Genomic DNA, 19314 nt, shown 5'->3' on the forward strand with positions numbered 1-19314 from the left:
AAGAATGACTTAATGAGCTTATGAGTTTTGCACAGCTTCACCAGATGAAGAGTTGATAACAACCAGGACTGTCTACCTCCCTTCCCTGCTATATATATACAAATAGCTTCAATTTGTTTAAGGGCATCCCAATTGTAAGGGTGCAGGTTTGAGTCTCTCAAGTCGAGAAGACAACTCAGCTTGTTTTTCACTTCATGGGTGACTATCATACTATAATGCTGTTTTATGGATGGTGTCTAACTCAATGTTTTTATACAGTACTAATAACTTCATGGTCTAATTTATTTTATCTGTGACCTGAGCACACCTCTTACATGGGTCCTTTAAAGGACACAGATGCTTCTCTTTCAGGGGTCTCATTGTAGTAGTGCATAGGCAGGATGTAGGTACATACCTGGCTACAACAAAGTGATTCTGGGGCAACAATCCTGAAGATATCTAGAAATTCTTGCAATACCTAACTGGTTGCAGAAACCCACAGAGAAGATCTTCTGTTCTACATTGTATCTGACCCATTGTACAGACTCTGGATACTTGAAACTTTTGAGAGACAAATCATGCTAATTGCCTTTTTGCCTTTTTATAGTCAATGAAATCATGCATTAATTTAACACTTTCAGCAGTACTAAGAGCTGAGTTGACTCCTGACTTGAGGCTTACCTATAATTTTTTTTAGGATTTGGAGAGTTATATTTGTCAGCCAAAATGAGGGGCTCCTGCTCGTCTGCTCACTGAAGGCTGCTTCTGACACTGTGAACTGGCACATCTTACAAACCAACTGTGATGTGGATGTGGGAGGAAATAAGGAACTGCACAGCAGGAGGGTTGCTACTGCTAGGCAGGACAAGGATTCTGCATGCCAGAAGGATTCTGCATTGTGACCAGGTAACAATGATCAGAGAGAGACTAGAGTTCCCTTAACTGTCTGATAAAGTTGTTTTCCTCATACTAGAATAGCTGTTTGAAATACAAATGGTAGGAAAAACAGATGTAGGGATCTGTATAAGGGTAAATAAAAGGCTGGATAAACATCCAAATATAGAGTTTGGAACAATGGTAAAAAAAACTTGTATTAATTACACCTGTCAGATAGTCTGTAGTGAATTTGTTAGCTTAAAAGGAAATTACAGCTTTCACTTAAATTCTTTCTTTGGTGGATGAAGTGAATGAAATGTGTGAAAATATTGAAGAAATGGGGAACTACTTTGAAACACCTTATCAGGAGGAGAGTGTCCTTGTTCCTTTAGAGTTGCTTAAATTAAAGTATTTTCTAGAATCTAATATAAGGATAGTCCTTCTATATGCCATTTTCTGATGATAAGCTTAGGAGCATTCTCTTGTCCATATAACAAGGCCCAGAAAGACTTACCTAAATTACTTCATAAAACCTTCAATGTGTGAAACACATTTGACATATATAGGCCTATGTAATATGGTTTACTTTGAGATTTTTGGGGGTTTTTTGGTCTTGTTTTTTGTTTGTTTCTTGGTTTTATACAGAGGATAGGGGAAAAGGAATAACAAAGAAAACCAAAATTTAGTAATAAATATTCTATACTTTATTGAACATGTTACTGATGTTCTCTGAAAAGTAAAATGGAATCATCAAAAATGAAGGGTTCAGATAAACACAGAAGTTTTTATCCAAACAAATACATCTCTGCCCACAAGGAAGACAAGAAGGTTATCAGGAGTAATCAGCATGCATTCACTAAAGGTAAGTCATGTTTGACCAACCTGACTGTCTTTTATGATGAAACAACTACCTAGATGGATGAAGGGAGAGGAGTGGATATTATCTACCCTGACTTCAGTAAGTCTTTCGATACTGTCTCTCATGAAATCCTCATAGGCAAAAAAAAAGAGAAGTGTAGGTTGGATGAGTGAACAGTGGGATGGATTGAAAACTAGCTGGGTGCCAGATCTCAGAAGTCCGTGATCAGTGGTACAGAGTCTGGCTGAAGGCCTGTCACTCATGGAGTCCTCCAGGCTTCTCTACTGGGCCCAGTGTTGTTCAATTCATTCATCAATGACTTGGATGAAATCCAAGTTCAGCAAGTTTGCTGATGATACAAAACTGGGAGGAGCAGCCAATATCTCAGAGGGTTGTATGGCCCTTCAGAAGGTCCTTAATAATTTGTAGAGATGAGTAGAGAAGAACCTTCTGAAATTTAGCAAGGGCAAATGCAGGGTCCTGCACACAACATGCACCAGCACAGGCTGGGGGCCAACCTGATGGAAAGCAGCTCTGCAGAGAAGGACCTGGGGGTCCTGGTGGACAAAAAACTGGTGGAGCCAGCAGTGCCCTTGTGGCCAAGAAGGCCCATGGAATTATGGTGTGCATAACAAAGAGCTACAGAGATGGGCAAGGGTCTGGAAAATCTCTCTTATGATGAAAGGCTGAGGGAGTTGGGCCTGTTCAGCTTCAAGAAGAGCCTACTGTAAGGAAACCTCTTCAATGAGTATAAATATCTAAAGTGTAGGTGTCAACAGGAAAGAACCAGGCTCTTCTCGATGGTGCCAACCCATAGACCAAGATGCAACTGGCAGAAACTGATGCACAGGAAGTTCCACCTACATATGAGGAAGAACTTCTTTAATGTATGGGTTACCAAGCACTGGAAAAGTTTGCTCGGAGAGGCTGTGGAGTCTCCCTCACTGGAGATATTAAAAAATCATCTGGATGCAATCCTGTGCCCTGTGCTCTGGGATGACTCTCCCTTGAGCAGTGAGGTTGGACCAGAAACACCACTCTTCCAACCTTACCCATTCTGTGATTCTGTGACTCTGTGAACTTTCTGTGAATTTCTCATGTAGAAAAATCAGTTGGAAAACTCACACATGAAAGCTTTCTTACAGGGTTTTGTGGCAATTCTGTTTATAGGCCCTGTTGCAAATAGAGTACTGAAAGAATAAATCTCACAAACGTCTATAACATTTTATTTCCCCAGCCACCTGAGGCAAATAAAAAATTCATGAACATAAGTAATATAATTAGGAATTTGTTTTGTTTCTTATTATGAGTATCACTCTAGTACCAGGCAAACAAGAAAAATTTCAGTTTGCAATGCTCTGTTTTCATAAACTTCCAAAAATGCTCAGTACTTAAGCACTTCCAGGGTATGAAATATTGGCTTGTGCTAAACTACTTGCCAGTGTTTGAGAACAAAAAGATGGATGTTTAAATGTTGTTTCCATAATATAGTTTTGCTTAAACTGATAAGGAATTGTTCTTAGATAGAGAAAATAGAGTGCAGATGCTAAATCAGTGTGGGCCTTGTGTCACAAGACTGCAAATGCCACATCACCCATGTTTGTCTCAAGATAATCCCTTTTGATGTCTCACTCTGCCTTTTTATTTCTATTCTGTTCCCATGTGTAGGCAGTGCTCTGTTCTATCCCAAAAATTGAAGGCTCTTGTGCTTCTACTGCCTTCTATTCTAGTCATGAGAGATGATGACTTCTGCAGGTCCCCAGGAGTACAGAGGCTGAGGTTTTATGTGATTCAGTAGCACCTAAATGCCCTAATCTGAGAAGGAGAGGCAGTGCCAAAAGTCTAGGTGTTACAAGTGCCCAGCCCCATGAGGAGAAATATTGGGAATTTATTTGAAAACAAAGTGTGATGAGAAAACCTTGTAGTCTCTGAGAAAATCTATGGTTTTGTTGGGTTTGTCTGACTTAGCAGTGAAAAAGTACCTCTTTCAACTCTTTCAGAAGTGCATGACAGGATAAATTACTCATGTGAAAGATCGGTGTGTATCCAACAGTGCTGTATCATTCAGAGCTACATCAAAGGCAAGTAAGTTCCTTGGAAGCATAGCTGTTGATACCTCTCACTAATAATATCTGGAGATCCTCATACTTGAGCAGCGCTCAAGATCTTTTGTTCTGATGAACAATGTGTTTAAACAAGGCAATGAGATGACAAGGAATAATATTAAGGAAAAAGGAAAGAGCCACAGTTCCTCTGCTGGTTGGAAGTGTCCCCATTGCCCTCTTCCCATACTACTTCTAATGAAAGCAATAATTGTAATTATGATATATTTTATTGTGTTTTTCAGAAACTATATAATTTTAAATTGTGTAATCTAGACTTTTTTTTTCTCACAGTCTTTTTGACAAATGATTTTGGTACAAAGGAAAGATTTTTTAATATTGCAATTAACTTTTTCCACTAATTTTGTTCTGAAGCAAAGACGAGAAACAAAATTACTTCCTTCACATTCACATTTTGTGGGTATACCCAGTGTTAAATAACCAGTATCTGAAACTGAATTAATCAATACTCCTGATTAATTGAAATTTCATTTCTGTAACAGACTCTTAAACTTAGAATTTAATGTTAAAAAGATTTTTATCAGGGTAATCTGAATTAATGGTTTTTATCTTCATATAGTGGGACTGTAAAAATAAAAATACTGTTCCTAAAGAAAAAAAAGTTAAATCATTTTTCATTCGTTTATAAGAATAGCAGTTTCCCTTTCAATAGTCTCATTCCTGGACAGCAAGAAACAACACAGAACGAGCAGGAGCGGGGAGATTAAAGATAAGAGGATGGGAGATTAAAGATGAGAAAATGTACTGGTTGTTTTGAAACAGAAATATTGAAGGAACTCAAATGCTCAAACACAAAGTAGATAGACAATAACAAACAAAAAAAGAAAAAACATAAGAGGAAAACAAAGCAAAACTTGCAGTCAAGCCAAAGGTTAAATTGGCAGATTAAGCAGCACAAGGCTGCATCCAACAATAATTCAGAAAGACATGTTATGTGAAGAGGTATCATCAGTACAAACTGAAAGCTGATGGATAATCTGCATTTAAGAGTTGCATGCTTGTGATTTGAGCCACTGTTTGTATCTGAATTGGCTTTACTTTAGCTCTCAGTGTAGATCTCTACAACTGATCTTCAACAATTTGTTGTAGGATTGCTGTTATACAGAATCTATTGAATATGAGAGATTTGCTTATCTGTTTCTGTCTCTCCCTGTCATTTTTGTCCTGCATATCTTTCGTACTTTTTTAATGAAAAACAGTTCCCTTTTCAAATTATCCAGTGTTTTCTATAAATTAATACTGTTCTGCAGTCTATTTCCTGTAATGCACTTTTTCCCTCTGCTGCTTAGAAATCCTTTTTAAAGGCTTTATTTTAAAATACAAAGGATATACAATTATATAAGATATTAAAGGAAGTATTATGCATGCAGAAAATGAAAACTTCAATGATCAAGCTCTGCCTTTCACATCCAAGAGCAGAATACTCCCCACAGCACTTAATGTTTCAAAGTAAATTCCAGATTTAGTACAGTTTTTTTCTACTGTTCCTAAAAGCACTAGACAATTTTCAGGTGACAAAACTCTTGCTGTTTTGTTTTTCTGTTGTTGTTTTTTTTTTTTCTGATTTTGTACATGAGCAAAAATTCAGGAAGAGATTGGAGAGGATCACTGATAATATACTGCTGTCAAGAGGGAATCAACATAGAAATTTAACAAGAGTGAGTGCATGCAAATGGGCTTACAGAGAGATCTCAAGGTTTGGTCAATGGCAGGTTGGAAATTATTCCCTGTGCCCTGAGTCAGCGTGCCCTGACAGCCAAAAGGGCCAACCCTTTTCTGGGATACATCAGGCACAGCATCTCCAGCCAGTCAAGGGAGGTGATTGTCCAGCTGTACTCTGCACTAGTGTGGTTCCACCTTGGCATCCCCTGGAGAAATTTTGGGTCTCTCATTTTAGGAAGGTCATCAAATTATTAGAATACATTGTAGGGAGTGGCCAAGATGGTGAAATGTCTTGGGGACAAGACTTACGAGGAGCGGCAGAGGTCACTCAGTTTGTTCAGCTTGGAGAAAAGAAGGCAGGGGATGCATCACCATACTCTACAACTTCCTCAAGAGGAACATTAGAACCCAAGTGAATGGAATGAATCTGCATCAGGGAAAATTCAGACTGAACATTAGGAAAAGGTTCTTCACCAGAAGGTAGTCAGTCACTGAACAGGCTCCCCAGGGAAGGGTCACAGCCCTAAGCTTATTAGAGTTCAAGGAGCATCTAGATGATGCTCTTAATCATATGTTTTAGGCAGTCCTGCAAGGTGCAAGGATTTGGACTTGATGATACTTGTGGGTCCCTTTGTACTTGAGATATTCTCTGCTTCTATGAACTGCTTATCTCGATATGGGTTTACCAGCCATTGGACAGTCTATTTGATACAGTAAATGAGGAAAGTTTTAAAATATTTCCATTGCCTAACAAGTGCAGGAGGTTTTATTTTCATCTAGGTGTCATTGCTTGAGGTTTTTGGTGGCTGTTTCTGTCAGAGGTTACAGTCATGACATTGGACTACTGTAGAAAGAGATTCTCCACTTGAATTATATTATGGTTTCAAAATCCTGGATATAAACTTTTGATGAGTTCAGTTTTATGTTCTCATTGTGGATTTGTTTTTAGTTTCTTTGCTGTTACCACGATTTTGTGGATTGTATAATTATTTTGTTAACAAAGTAAATTAGGCCATTTCTTTTATTTCTAATAACAGTTTTAGTAAATATTTTCTAACAGCTCTTCCAGTTTAAAATTCTTGTGAAATTGATGAGTCTTCTTAAATATTTAAATATCAGTTTTATATATTTACTAAAAAAGGATATAATTACTTGTTTTTTTCTACTAAGTAAAACGATCTGGGCTTGAGTAAAGCTGTATTTACTATAGAGTGAAACTACAAATAAATAAATATTTTATGTGCTTCATCTGTCATAATTGAAGGTTTTTTATTATAATTCTTATAATCAACAACTTTGAAAAGTACCTAAATTACCCTTAATTACAATCATTTTAAAAAATATGTTTAGCTTTTACTTCATAAGCTTTGTATTTATTCTCCTAGGCTACCTATTTTTCTCAAGAAAAAAATTAATTTCTTTGTAAGCTGCTTCCGACTTCAGCAATGAGTGGTTTTTTATGTAGTACTTCTTCACAACTTTAAGCTCATATTTTATTCTTTGGTAATATATAACAAGTTCACTAAATATTTACAGCTATTGAAATGATTTTATATGTTAATAAATAAGAAACATTCACACTTCTCTCCATAACTATTAAATAGACATTTGCTGGACTTTGCTTATCTCTTATTTTAGTTGTATGTGTTTAAGCTAAAATTTAATTCTGAATTAATGAGAATAAAATCTTTGCAAAATGTTTCCAAATGTTTTGGAAGCATAAGGAAGCCTGCCCAAGTCCTATGGGAATGTGGAAATTTTGACTGAGCATACGGTCACACTGATCACCTTGCATTGCCATAGAGGTACCTTGTTTTACTGGTTTACAAAGGCAGTCACTGCCCCCCTAGAAAAAAAGGAAGAAATAATTACGTATTGATTCAAAAGTTGCACTTCTAAATACTGTTTGGGTATAGCAAATGAGCATTGAAGTCTTAAAACTTCAGTGGATCTCAGTGATCCAATTTTTTTAATGGCTGTTGCTGACCATTTTATTTTCTAGAGTAGTTACAAATGAAAAGAAATTAGTGAGAGGCTAGAGGCAACATCCAATCATAAAAGAATATTTGCTGTGGTACTGCTCAAAGAAGCACATCTGGACAATTTGCCATAATCACACAGTGAGTTGCTGTGTGTCAATCTTTATTGTGTTACAAATGAAATGATGGAAATTTTAAACAAATAGTTCTTAAGACTGATACATATTTGGAACCATATGTATCTGCTTTGAAAGGCAAAGTAAAGAAATCATTATGTTCATGAAATAAAAATTTATTCAGGAGCAATGAATGCAATAAAAGAAGTATGAAAAAAGGCACTCAAAGCAAGTAATTATTGTGGCAAATAAACACTGAGTAATCCACAAATTTATTTTTTCTATGGGAAAAATATGGGAACTGAAAAATAGATATTTTGATATATTAATTAACTTTCTCATTAGAAAGTTTGCAAACAAAAAGAATCCAGCTTTTTTTCTTATGTTATGAAAAGAAATTATTTTTTGAAAATGAAGGAGAAGATAAAGCTTAATTCAGATGTTTCCTTTGATGAGTTCTGATTTGGCTTTAGATTTTTCTTTATTATTTCAAGTGCAGATCAAAGAATAAACAGAGCCACCACCCTTCAGTGCCTATACATACAAATCAAATAATACATTTTCTGTAATTTTGTACAAAGTATTATGAAGAATACTTAGAGTGGAGCTTTGTTCAAGATTATGTCAAACAAATGAACGTCCATACCAAGATCAGCCACAACTGGTACTATCATTGCTGTCCAGTTCCAAACCAAAAAAATCTCCAAAGCACCCTTAGCTAGCAGCAGATCAATTTTATACCTTCTACCACTGCATTTAAGTATAGAAATCCAGCTATGAAAATAACTTTCTGTGAGCCAGGATCTTGGACTGGAAAGTCAAGGCATTTTACAGATGATTACATTGGATGTACCTTTTTTGGTTCCCTGAAATTCATGTAGTTGGGATGACCATTTACTAGATCATTTACTTCAAACTTCTTACGTATCTACTTTAAAAGTTTAGATATTGGGTACACTGTGTGTAATTTATGTTTCTGATGCATGGATTTATGCTGCTATAAAGTCTATCTGTGAAGTAAGATGCATGCATTTGATAATATTATTTTCTTTTCTTATATTTTTCTCCTGTTTGTGGATGTGCTTTTGACAAACAGTGCATGTTTTAAAAATAAAATTCTACTCCAAATGACAATTCCTTTCTCCAAGTCCAGGCATCAACCATATCTTTAGAAGGGAAGGTATTATAAAAATGGGACTGCAAAGTGAAGTTTCAGGATCTCTAAAGAAAGAAATGAGATAAAATATGCACTGTATTGCCTTTTCCTTTGTAGAAGTTATTTGAATGACATTAATTTTGGAACATAGCTGAAGAAGGTCTCCACTCTCACTCAGTTAGATTTCATTTGGTGCTTATATCTGGGCTATTTGTTCCTCACATCTGGGATCATGTATCTAGTCCTACCCTTTGGGCCGAGTCCCAAACAAAGGATTTTTTGTACCGTTGACTTCAGCCATTTTGTTGTTTTCCTTCTCTCCTTAGTAGAAAAATGCACTTATCACTGCAACTTATTGTGTGTTGTAGCCCAGCTTTCCAAATAACAAATGAAGTAGAAAATAAATTAGTAATCCTAAAGTTTTCTAGCAACAGGTAGTGTGACATTCATGTGGGCTTTGTTCCATAGTTGTCATGGTTAAATCCCATTCACCAACTAAGCCACACCTGGCCACTCACTCACTTCCCCTGCATTGGGATGGGGGAAACAATCAGAAAGGTGATAAAGCTTGTGATTGCAATAAAGACAGTTTAATAGGTAAACCAAAAGTTCTGTGCACAAGCAAAGCAAAAAAAAAAGAATGTTCACCACTTCCCATGGGCAGGCAGGTGTCCAGCAATCCCCACAAAAGCAGAGATCCATAATGCATTGAGGTGTCTTGGGAAGACAAACACCATAACTCCCAACAATCCCCCTTTCTTTTTCTTCTTCCCTGTTGTGGTTTTCGACAGGAGAGAGTCAATTTTTTGCACACTTTTCTAATCTGGGTCACCCACGGCGATGGGATGAGGGGAAGCTTTATGATGAGTGGCTGAGGTTACTTGGCTTGTTCAGCTGAAAGGAGACTGAGGGGAAAATTCTTTGTGGTCTACAGCTTCCTCATGAGGGTAAAAAAGAGGGGTGGGCACTGATCTCTTCTCTCTGGTCACCAGCATTAGGACACAAGGGAATGGCATGAAGCTGTATCAGGGCAAGTTTAGGTTAGATATTAGGAAGAGGTTTTTCACCCAGAGGGTTGTTAGGCGCTGGAACAGGCTCCCCAGGGAAGTGGTCACAGCACCAAGCCTGACAGAGATCAAGAAGCGCTTGGATAATGCTTTCAGGACCATGCTGATTCTTCATGTGATCCTCTGCAGGGCCAGGAGCTGGACTTTTGATGACCCTTGTGGGTCCCTACCAATTTAGGATATTCCACGATTCTATGCTTGCAGTTCTCCAGAGATCTTAGTGATCTGCAGTATGAATCAGAGGGAAGAGCAAGCCAATAAATGAAAAGAGGAATAGTATCACAAAGGATTCCAAACCCTCAACTTTCAGTATAGACTCACTCCCATATCTTATAAAAAAATACTGTAGAAAAATATTTTTTTTTTGTTATTTTGCTTATTATGTTTCTCTTGTTGCAGGGGTGGGAAGCCATTCCTTTGTTCTTCATTCTTCTTTCTCTTTGCGGCTCCAAATCTGTGTGACTGGTCTGACACTTGGTTTCAAGCAGTCATCACCATTTTCAAATGTGATGTTTCCAACTGGGAGAGCAGCTTTCCTCACTCCACAATTCTGCATCATCCCTCATGCCAGATATAGGAATATTGGCCATCTCTTCTTTCATGGGCAGCTGCATAATGGAGGGAAGGAAAAGTAGAAGCATTGATAAAAAAGTGTATTTATACCTTCATTTGACTTTTCCATTACTGGGAATCAGTAATGAAGAACAGAATTCAGCAATACATGATTAAGAAGATACCATAAAACTAGTTCGATTTGGACAACTGACGTGGTTATCCTTAAGTCCTGGTACGGATGACTGCTCTACTGATTTCACATGTGAAAGTATTGTTTTCAGTAATATCATTCAGCCCATGATATTCAGTTATCAATAAGATAAAGACTGATTTTGTTTGAATTAATGTTTGCAGAAGATTAAGGTCCTATAAATATGTGAATGTGTTTGAACTGCTGCTTGACATACAAGGCCTTGGCAATTTCTTCTACTGGAATTCTCTTAAACAATCTTTATTCCTATAATCCAAGAAATATGGTAGTCCAGTAATGTAGAAAACAGATCATCAGTTACATCAATACTTTCAGTCTATAATTGATACAACAAATATTCAGCAAGAAATTCACTCATATCCAGAGTTTTTGTAAACTCTTGAGAGATCCCAACTTGAAATCAGTACATAAATAAGAAATTAAACCTGTCTTTAAATGATTCATAATAGAGAAAGGACAAAAGTTAATTTTTAAGGTTTCCAAGAGGAATTATAATAGAACACAAAATTTTGCCTGGATGTTTTCCTTATATCCAGCTGGTTGGTTTCCAATTGTTGAGTGTTTTTGTATGAAAATAAGTTAGACTACCAAGAAAGAACAAACACAGCTACCATCTTTCAATGCTCAAAAGTAAAAAAAAATAATGTCTCTATTTTTATGTATCATTTTTTGATGAAAATGTTTCCTACCAAAATTGAGAGGTGATTTTAGTCAAACAGTGCAGTTAACCAAAATTGAAAGGGAGAAAAAGAAATAGGAACTGCTATTAGTATTTTCATTTTCCTCTGCCTGTTTTTATTTCACGTGCCCAGATTACTTTAGGCACTTGTACTTGTCTTGTGCCTCGATATAATCCTTCAATGGATTACTGTGCAATGCTAGGCACAACCCCATTTTCACAGTTTCATAAATACATTCAAATATAAAAGGCACTTTTCATTTAAGTGGAATTAATATTCCACTGGAAGCCATTATATACTTCCTATAGCGCACAAAAATGAGAGGCTGTAGTACTTTTGAAATGGAAGGCACCTTTATTGATAGATTAATTTGTCTTGTGAGGATATCCTAAAAAGTCTGACATACTGAAAATTCTTGAAAATGTATTTCTACCTGTTAACTATTAAGTAATAAACAGGAAGTCCAGTCAGATAAATCTATATAGGACAGAAAGATCTATATAGGACAGCTACATCAAATACAGTTCTTTTTTTTTTTGCTTGCAGCTATACTGGGTATTTATATGCAGAAATGAAATTCTACTGAATTTAATAGAGTTATTTTAGATTCAGAGTGACATAGAGTTGAATTTGGCTTAGAGAAGGCATATACATTTTGCACCAGTAGCATGGTCTTATAATGGAATGATGATCGAGATGTGAGGCATTGATAATCTTTAATTTTGCAAAAGAATATTCATAAAAGCTGCTCCAGTGGCATCATAATTCATTCATAACTTTGTTCATCTTGCAGCTGACAGTGCAACACAGGCAACAGTTTAATACTGGAGAAGGTCAAGGACAAGAACAAGACCAAATATTGGCATATCTATCAAGCATTCACGTTTGAAATAAGTGCTGGGATTAGTCAGTAGAGAGACACATTCAATTATGTGTGAGAATCGTTCAGAGATCACTGTTAGCATTATTAGCATCTGGCATTGTTCACTGTCCTTTTAGTTTTCTTTTACGTGATGTGTTACAGCACTATTCTGAAGGACAATATAAGAAACTCCAAACAAAATTGACTTTTTTTCCACTTACTTGCCTTCACTATGAAATAGGGGGAATAAAATACATAACCTTTGGGAGATATGGGAATAACATTGCCTGCCCTGATGAGGGCTGAGTTATCAGGCATCTCTAAAGAACAAATGGACCCATAATATCATTATTCTCTGGAAAATCCCATTGCACCTTGGTCAGTATTCTTACTGCAAAGTTTCTTATTAATTTTAAAGCTTGTGAGAGACTATATGTTTGCAGGCAAACACTTTGTATTTTTAGGTACTTTCCAGAATTTCTCTAGGTTATTGAGACCTCTTGCATTAGTATCTACATTGTGCAGCTTTTTACTCTGGACCAAATCTGTGAATTCATTTACATTGTTCTACTTGAAAATTCTTCGGAACTAATTGCAATACTGAGCTGAATAAGAAGTATTTATTTTGTAGATCCATGTAATTTTCTGCATAGTTAAAAATGAACTGATGTCCATGATGCCAATGTGTAAGTGGTAAACAAACATGCTTAGAGATAAACATGGTGATGTTTACACAGGCTTTCTGAATACCGTAAGTAAATCTCCAAAGTATGAGTGCCCTCAGTTTAATGATAACAAACATAGAGTACTGATAAATAAATTTTAATTTAAAAACTCAAGCAAGCAAAATCTATAGCATGGGAATAATTCTTAAAGAATGTCTTCATTCATATTATTAGAGAAAGTTAAAATTGAGTGTGATGCTACTTCTGAAAGTAGACACTATTTAGAAAATTCTTTGAAGTGTGATATTTGATTCGAGCCTACATCAGTTTTGGAAAGACGTTCTCAAAATGTTCTGTAAGTACCTGAGGATGCACCAATGACTTAGGATAGTGTTAGCAAGCACACACACAACAGAAAGAAATGCAGAATTTTTATTGCAAGAGTGATCACAACCTCACAGGAGAACTGCACCTTCTCCTGTGACTAGTCTTGCGTAGGGTAACTAAGACATCTGCTGTTAGTGCACTACCTAATTAGATGTATTTTGGAGCCCTTAACTTGAGGAATTACTGACATAACTGATCATAACAGAGCAGATCAAAGAATAAGTGCAATAAAAACCAGTTAACTTTCACTCATAAGTTATACACATTTTGAAATAATAATTTTAAGAGATCTTAATTCTACTCTTGTCCCAATAAGATTTCTACCATATATCAGGGACTGGGCGAAGAGAAGACAAACTCTTAGTGGAACCAGCAGTTGTTTGCTGTTGGGAGATAGCTAATTAGAGCGAGGAATTGTGATCTGAAAGAGCGAAATGATGGCCACATGAAAAATGGAATTTTTTCATTTTAACATAGGGGAAATTCTTTGTCTATTTATAGATATAGCTAAGCATCTTTAGAAACTAAAATTAAAATTTGTTGTTTTGAAATATCTTGAATGCTAGAAAGCATTCAAACATTTTATTGCTAAAAAAATAAACTAGTCTATTTTAACGTTTTTCTTAAATAAACAAGATTAATTGCCCTGACTGCCCAAGTCTCTGTGTGATATGCTGAGTTTCAGGCACAAGAAATCTGAAAGCCCTTACAGCTCCCAAATCTCAGATCCCTTTCTCCTTGAAATGAACTCTGGCTTAAGACAAAGCTCCTTTGTTCCTAGAACTCTTAACAATCAGGCAAATTTGAAGCAGCAAAAAATTCTTTTTTTGACATAAATTAAAAAAAAAACCTCTGCATTTTCTAGTGGTAGAAAACATGTCAAAAACTTCATGGCTGCCTTTAGCAGGTAGTTTGATGCTTTATATGTAACTGACTAATTTGAGAATTCATTCAAAATACGGGAAAAAATAAAGTGGGTTTCCCATAGATGCTGTTCCATGTTGTTATTGGGCAGTTATGCCCATCTAACATATGATAGAAGACAAAATCAGTGATTTCATACTCTCAGCTTCTGGTTCTATTCTTGTAGACAAATACATTTTATATGTTTTGTAGAAACTGACAGAAATAAGAAGGGTATGCAGTTAGAAGTCTAGTGGTCAGCATCTAACATTATATATGAATAGAAATTCACTATGAAAAACCCAATGAGATTATTCCAGTTACATTATAAATATGGAGTCATCTGATTTTCTGATCTCTTTAAACTCTTCTCTTATGCGGTGAATAACATATGTAAATATTTTCCAATAGACAATGCTAGCTGCTGACACTACAGTGTACATATCATAACCTCAAAGTAATTATGGCTGGATATGTGGTTATCATTTTGCTGTCTCCTTGTCTGTCTCATTCCAGTTTTGTATATCTCTCTATACTCCTATCTGATTATACTTTCACTCTCCAAATATCTCAATGTCATTTTTTTCTCTCTTCCTGATGCACAGTCTGCATTCTAAACATCTGAGACTGCAAGTGAAGAGATCTTGCTGCTTTCACATGGATTTTCTTGTTTTTTCTTGAATTTATATTTCAGTCTTGATAGAAAGTCTAAATGAAAGGAAATGTGAGGTCAAAGAAATTAAGACAATCATGGAATCAACAAGAATATCAACATATGATCATTTCAACCGGTAATGTAATAAGGAGCTTGCAAGCAGAGAAAGACGTAATTATAGTACCAAAAATCCTATAAGAAGAGATCAGTATTTTCATAAGAGATTGAAGTACAAAAACGAAAAGAGAAGCAATTTATATTGTAAGGAGTGGGAGCTAGAAAGGCAAGGTAATGCTGACTGCATGTGTCTGAATGCATGAAAGCATCTGCACTCAGCTAGACAGCAAGAAGTGATATTGAGAGCTTTGAACTCTATTGCATCTCTCAGTTTGTAGGAATTCCTATGGTATATCAGATCTTTCATTTGTTTGCCTGAGTGTCTTGTCTAAAAGTTGCCCATACTGTCTCTTCTGAGAGAAGTTATGCACAGAACACACAGCAGACTATGTTACCTCAGTCTTAGGTCTTTTCTCAATTATCAGAGTTTTCTGTAAGTCCTGAAGCACAGGAGTTAAAATGCATTCTTAAAGTGGTAGGAAAAATCTCACACTGTGCAATTTATATACACTGAGTCTGGAAATTTCTTGACCTCAAAAACTGTAGCAATAAGTTAGTAAATGTTAGTAAATGTTGCTTTCCTGTAGAACCTTTTTTTTCAGCAAGTATTCAATTTTTTTCTTGCATCCCTTTTCATTAGTCAAATGACATCAATTTCCCTAGTGTTTCTAAAGGTGCTGCTGGTTCTTCAGGGTCTACTGCTTCTGAGTAACTAAAATATTTTGCCACATCTTAGTCTGACTTCAATGTCATCACACATTGAAACGTTTATGGAAACTTAAGTTATGCAAGGGTTTTCATTATGCCATAATAAAAAACTGAAACAAGATCTACAGATGGAGTTAAAATCTACTATAAATTGAATGGGAAACACAGTCATACTTTGTGACAGACAAGCCAGATCTGAAAAAGCTGTATGGAGCCCATAGGCTTTTTTGCTCTACTCTACTCTACTGAAATATGAAACTGAACAACATCTTCTTTTATTTAATTTTTCCCCTGCTCAGTTACACTGGTAAATATAATAAAATACATTAATTTTTTTCCTGAAAATCTTGACTTGACACTGCCCCAGAAAGACAGTATAACATATACTTCACCTTTTCCATTGTCTCTCTTAGGATTTATGTTAAGTTAATGTGCAAGTTATTTACTGATGATGGCTGCTTAATTTTGTTACTACTTTTTGGACATTTTAAAATAATTTTTTGGAAACATAAATACGTCTCCATCTACCCCTGTTTTTCTTTATCTACCATTTTTCTGTTAATTCATATTAAAGGCCTACATCTTTTCACTAGTCCCTGCCTACATATACAAACACATTATCTTATTGAACATCAGGAGCCATGTCATTAATTGCTGTTCGACTCAGATCTTCATCAAAAACTTAAGAGAAAAAGATGTTTTGTCACAGGCCAAATATTTCTTTAAATTTATATCTGAAACTTTGCTGTATACTTTAAATTGCAACATCTAACTCCACTGTAAGGTTCAGAAATTTATAAATTAACATTCTTTCCAAAGCTCTTGTAAGTTTTTGAGAATTAAATTTATGGTTCATGAACTCTCTTTTCTAATTAATTTACTTATTTTGGCAACCTCTATGAAGTCTAGGCCTGCTGTCTCTCAGATCAATATATTCGTCCCCTTTGTCTCCAGGGCCCTAAATGTTTTGATGGTTTATCTGAAATCAGTTCACTGCTTTTCCTTTAACCTTAGAACTATTCTCTGTAAATATTTCAGCAGCAATGCCTTAAAAGAAAATGGACAAAAATTGAAAATACATTTCTTCAGTATTCAAAACCACTGCTTTCTTTGTGAGTTTTAAATTACATTAGAAGTAACAAATTTTACTTTTTTGGAATGATTCAATAGACCATGGGAGCAATTAAAAAAAACAAAAAACCCTTTAAAAACTTAAATATTGTACTGCTTATCTAACTTTTCATGTACGTCCTCAGTCATTTTTATCTGGACTCTTAAGAAAATACACATTGAAACAAAAGTACTTTGGTGTGATAGCACACAACTCTATCTCCAATATATGAACTCTGTAAGGAGTTTTAATATTATTTTTTATTTAACAATGAAAAGATATATATAGCATAGCTGACGTCACATGAAAATTAATTCTGAGATTATAAGGGACTCTGTCCTACTAAAGATATGTTGCACTCAATTTTGTACAGGTAATAGTCCTTAAAGTTATATAGTTGATATTGTGCTCATCACCAATTATTTACACCAGATTGCTCTTTGTTAATTCTAGGTCAGACGATGCTATGGGTAAATAACTCCCATGAAGTCATATGTCATCCAGTGACATTCAGGTTCTAAACCTATTGGTAGTGAGGAAAGTTTTCTTCAGTCTCTCTTTGTATAGTCCTGTTAACCATGATTTTCTGGTTCTTTTGGAGCTGTCTGCTCTATTGTTTTGAAATGTTAGGTCTTACCCATTTTTCACAAAGTTATTGGTTCTATTTCATTCTATTCCTATGAGCAGATTTGATGTTTAAATCAGTTGTGAGGGATAATAATAATGATCTAAAGATACAGTGATTCCAGCCTCTGAATTTGTAGAGTCTAAAATCTGGTACAGAAGCATGGGCAGCAGGATTATCTGTATAACCCCAAACCTGTAGCTGAATGGACTGTCCTTGCACACACTGAGAGGGAAAAGGCAAGGGCTGCCTGTCAGTCAGAACAATGCTAGTTATTAAGGACTAGATTTGCCTCTTAGGATATGCCTTTGAGATGCTATTACTGCAAGTTTTAGGCCAAATCTCCTTATTATTCAGGTTCAAGGATGTTATACAGATTTTTATTTGCTTTAAACCTTCTATTGAGTGTCTCTAGCAAAGTTTTGGTTGTAAGGGGGCCTTAGGGGTGCCCCCTGAGAGTAGATAGGGATGCCCCATGTGGGAGACAACCATACCTAGACAACTCCAACAGACCCACCACAGGGCACAGTTAAGCCTCTTGGCCAAGGTGGTGGTACAGATAGGAAAAGATGTTTAAGAAAGGGCAAAACCACTGCACAGCTGTGAGAGGGAGAAGTGAGTAAAATGTGAGAGGAGCAATGCTGTAGACACCAAGGTAAGAGAAAAAGGAGGGGCAGGAGGTGTTCCATGCACTGGAGTGGAAATTCCTCTGCAGCCACTGGAGAAAATAATAGAGAAGCTCTTGTCCCCCGGCAGCACATGGATGACCACTGTGGAGAAGATACCTGCACAGCAGCCTTGGAGGACTCCACACTGGAGCACGTGGAAATGCCCTGAGTGAATTTGCATCCCCTGAAGAGTCCATGCTGCAGCAGGCTCCTGGTAGGAGCAGTGGCCTGTGCAGAGGAACACATGCAGGAACCACTTGCTGGCAGGAAATTCAGCTTGTGGAGCACCAACACTGGAGTGGTCTGTTCCTGAAGGACTACACTCCACTGAGAGGATCTGTGCTGGGGCAGCATGTGGAAGGTAGAAGTTTTGGGAATGATGAAGTGAACTGGAGCCTTGGAATAAGAGGGGGGCAGAAAGGTCATTTAGTTCAGTAGTTCAATACTATTCTAATTTTTTTTTCCTTTCAATAAATTAAATTCAATTTCCCCAAGTCAAGTTTGTTTTCCAGTCATGGTGAGTTATCTCCCTATCATTATCTCTGTCCACTAACTTTTCTATCTTATTTTCTCCTCCTGCTCTGCTGAAGAGGGACAGTGAGAAGGCAGCTAGATAAGAATCAGCCAGCCAGCCAGCCAAGATCAGCCCACAATAAACCTGTAGTAGTATATCAAGACTGGAAATGTAGTTTAAAGCTTGGACTTTAATTTTCAAATTTTACAGCAAGGGTAGATATTTTCATTGGTGGGCTCATAATTCTCCAGTGTCTTTTCATTTTTCCCCACATTAAAATAAGGAATATTTTCATCTTACAAATGGGGCAAAAGGGTAAGAAAGCACTGTGCATTTTCTTGAATCAAAATTCATAGTATGTGGCAGTAATCAAATAAAAGGGATGATAAAATCTTCAAGGACACAGAATTCATTTTTCTGTCAAGTTCAGTGAAGTTCACCTGGCCCAGATTCATACAGCTATTTACCTTCAGATTTCAGATATCTGAGTAACCTTTCAGTGAGGAAATATCATTAGTTTTTATATAAACATTTTTTCAAATGCATTCATCAAGAAAAATAAGCATTTGAGCATCTTTCTTTTTCCCTTAGAAGTATTTTAGATTAAGTCTCAAAAGGAAAAAGGAGTATTTAAAATTATCTGCTTCATCAGAATATGACCTTCAGCAAGAAGCTGTCAACAAGCTAGTGAGGTAGTCAGAATTATTAACTGGACCCCAGAGAACTCAACTGTAGGCAGTTTTGTGAGGTTTGAGAGTTACAGTACACAAATCAGACAGTGAAACCTTTAACTTTGCTAATGATAACCATCACTCTAGATTTCTAATCTTCGGGAT

At 36.2% G+C, this 19314-nt stretch overlaps 1 long non-coding RNA gene across 1 annotated transcript in view; it reads right to left on the reverse strand.

Annotated features, from left to right (window-relative positions):
* Positions 1 to 8025: 8025 nt before the first annotated feature.
* The window catches only part of LOC125325523, a 115048-nt gene continuing 103759 nt past the window's right edge, over positions 8026 to 19314 (reverse strand). Inside the window, exon 4 of the long non-coding RNA XR_007203364.1 lies at positions 8026 to 10425. This is a non-coding gene — a long non-coding RNA (uncharacterized LOC125325523). The remainder of the gene's footprint in view (positions 10426 to 19314) is intronic.

The sequence above is a fragment of the Corvus hawaiiensis genome, chromosome 4, assembly GCF_020740725.1.
Source record: "Corvus hawaiiensis isolate bCorHaw1 chromosome 4, bCorHaw1.pri.cur, whole genome shotgun sequence".
Classification (NCBI taxonomy): domain Eukaryota; kingdom Metazoa; phylum Chordata; class Aves; order Passeriformes; family Corvidae; genus Corvus; species Corvus hawaiiensis.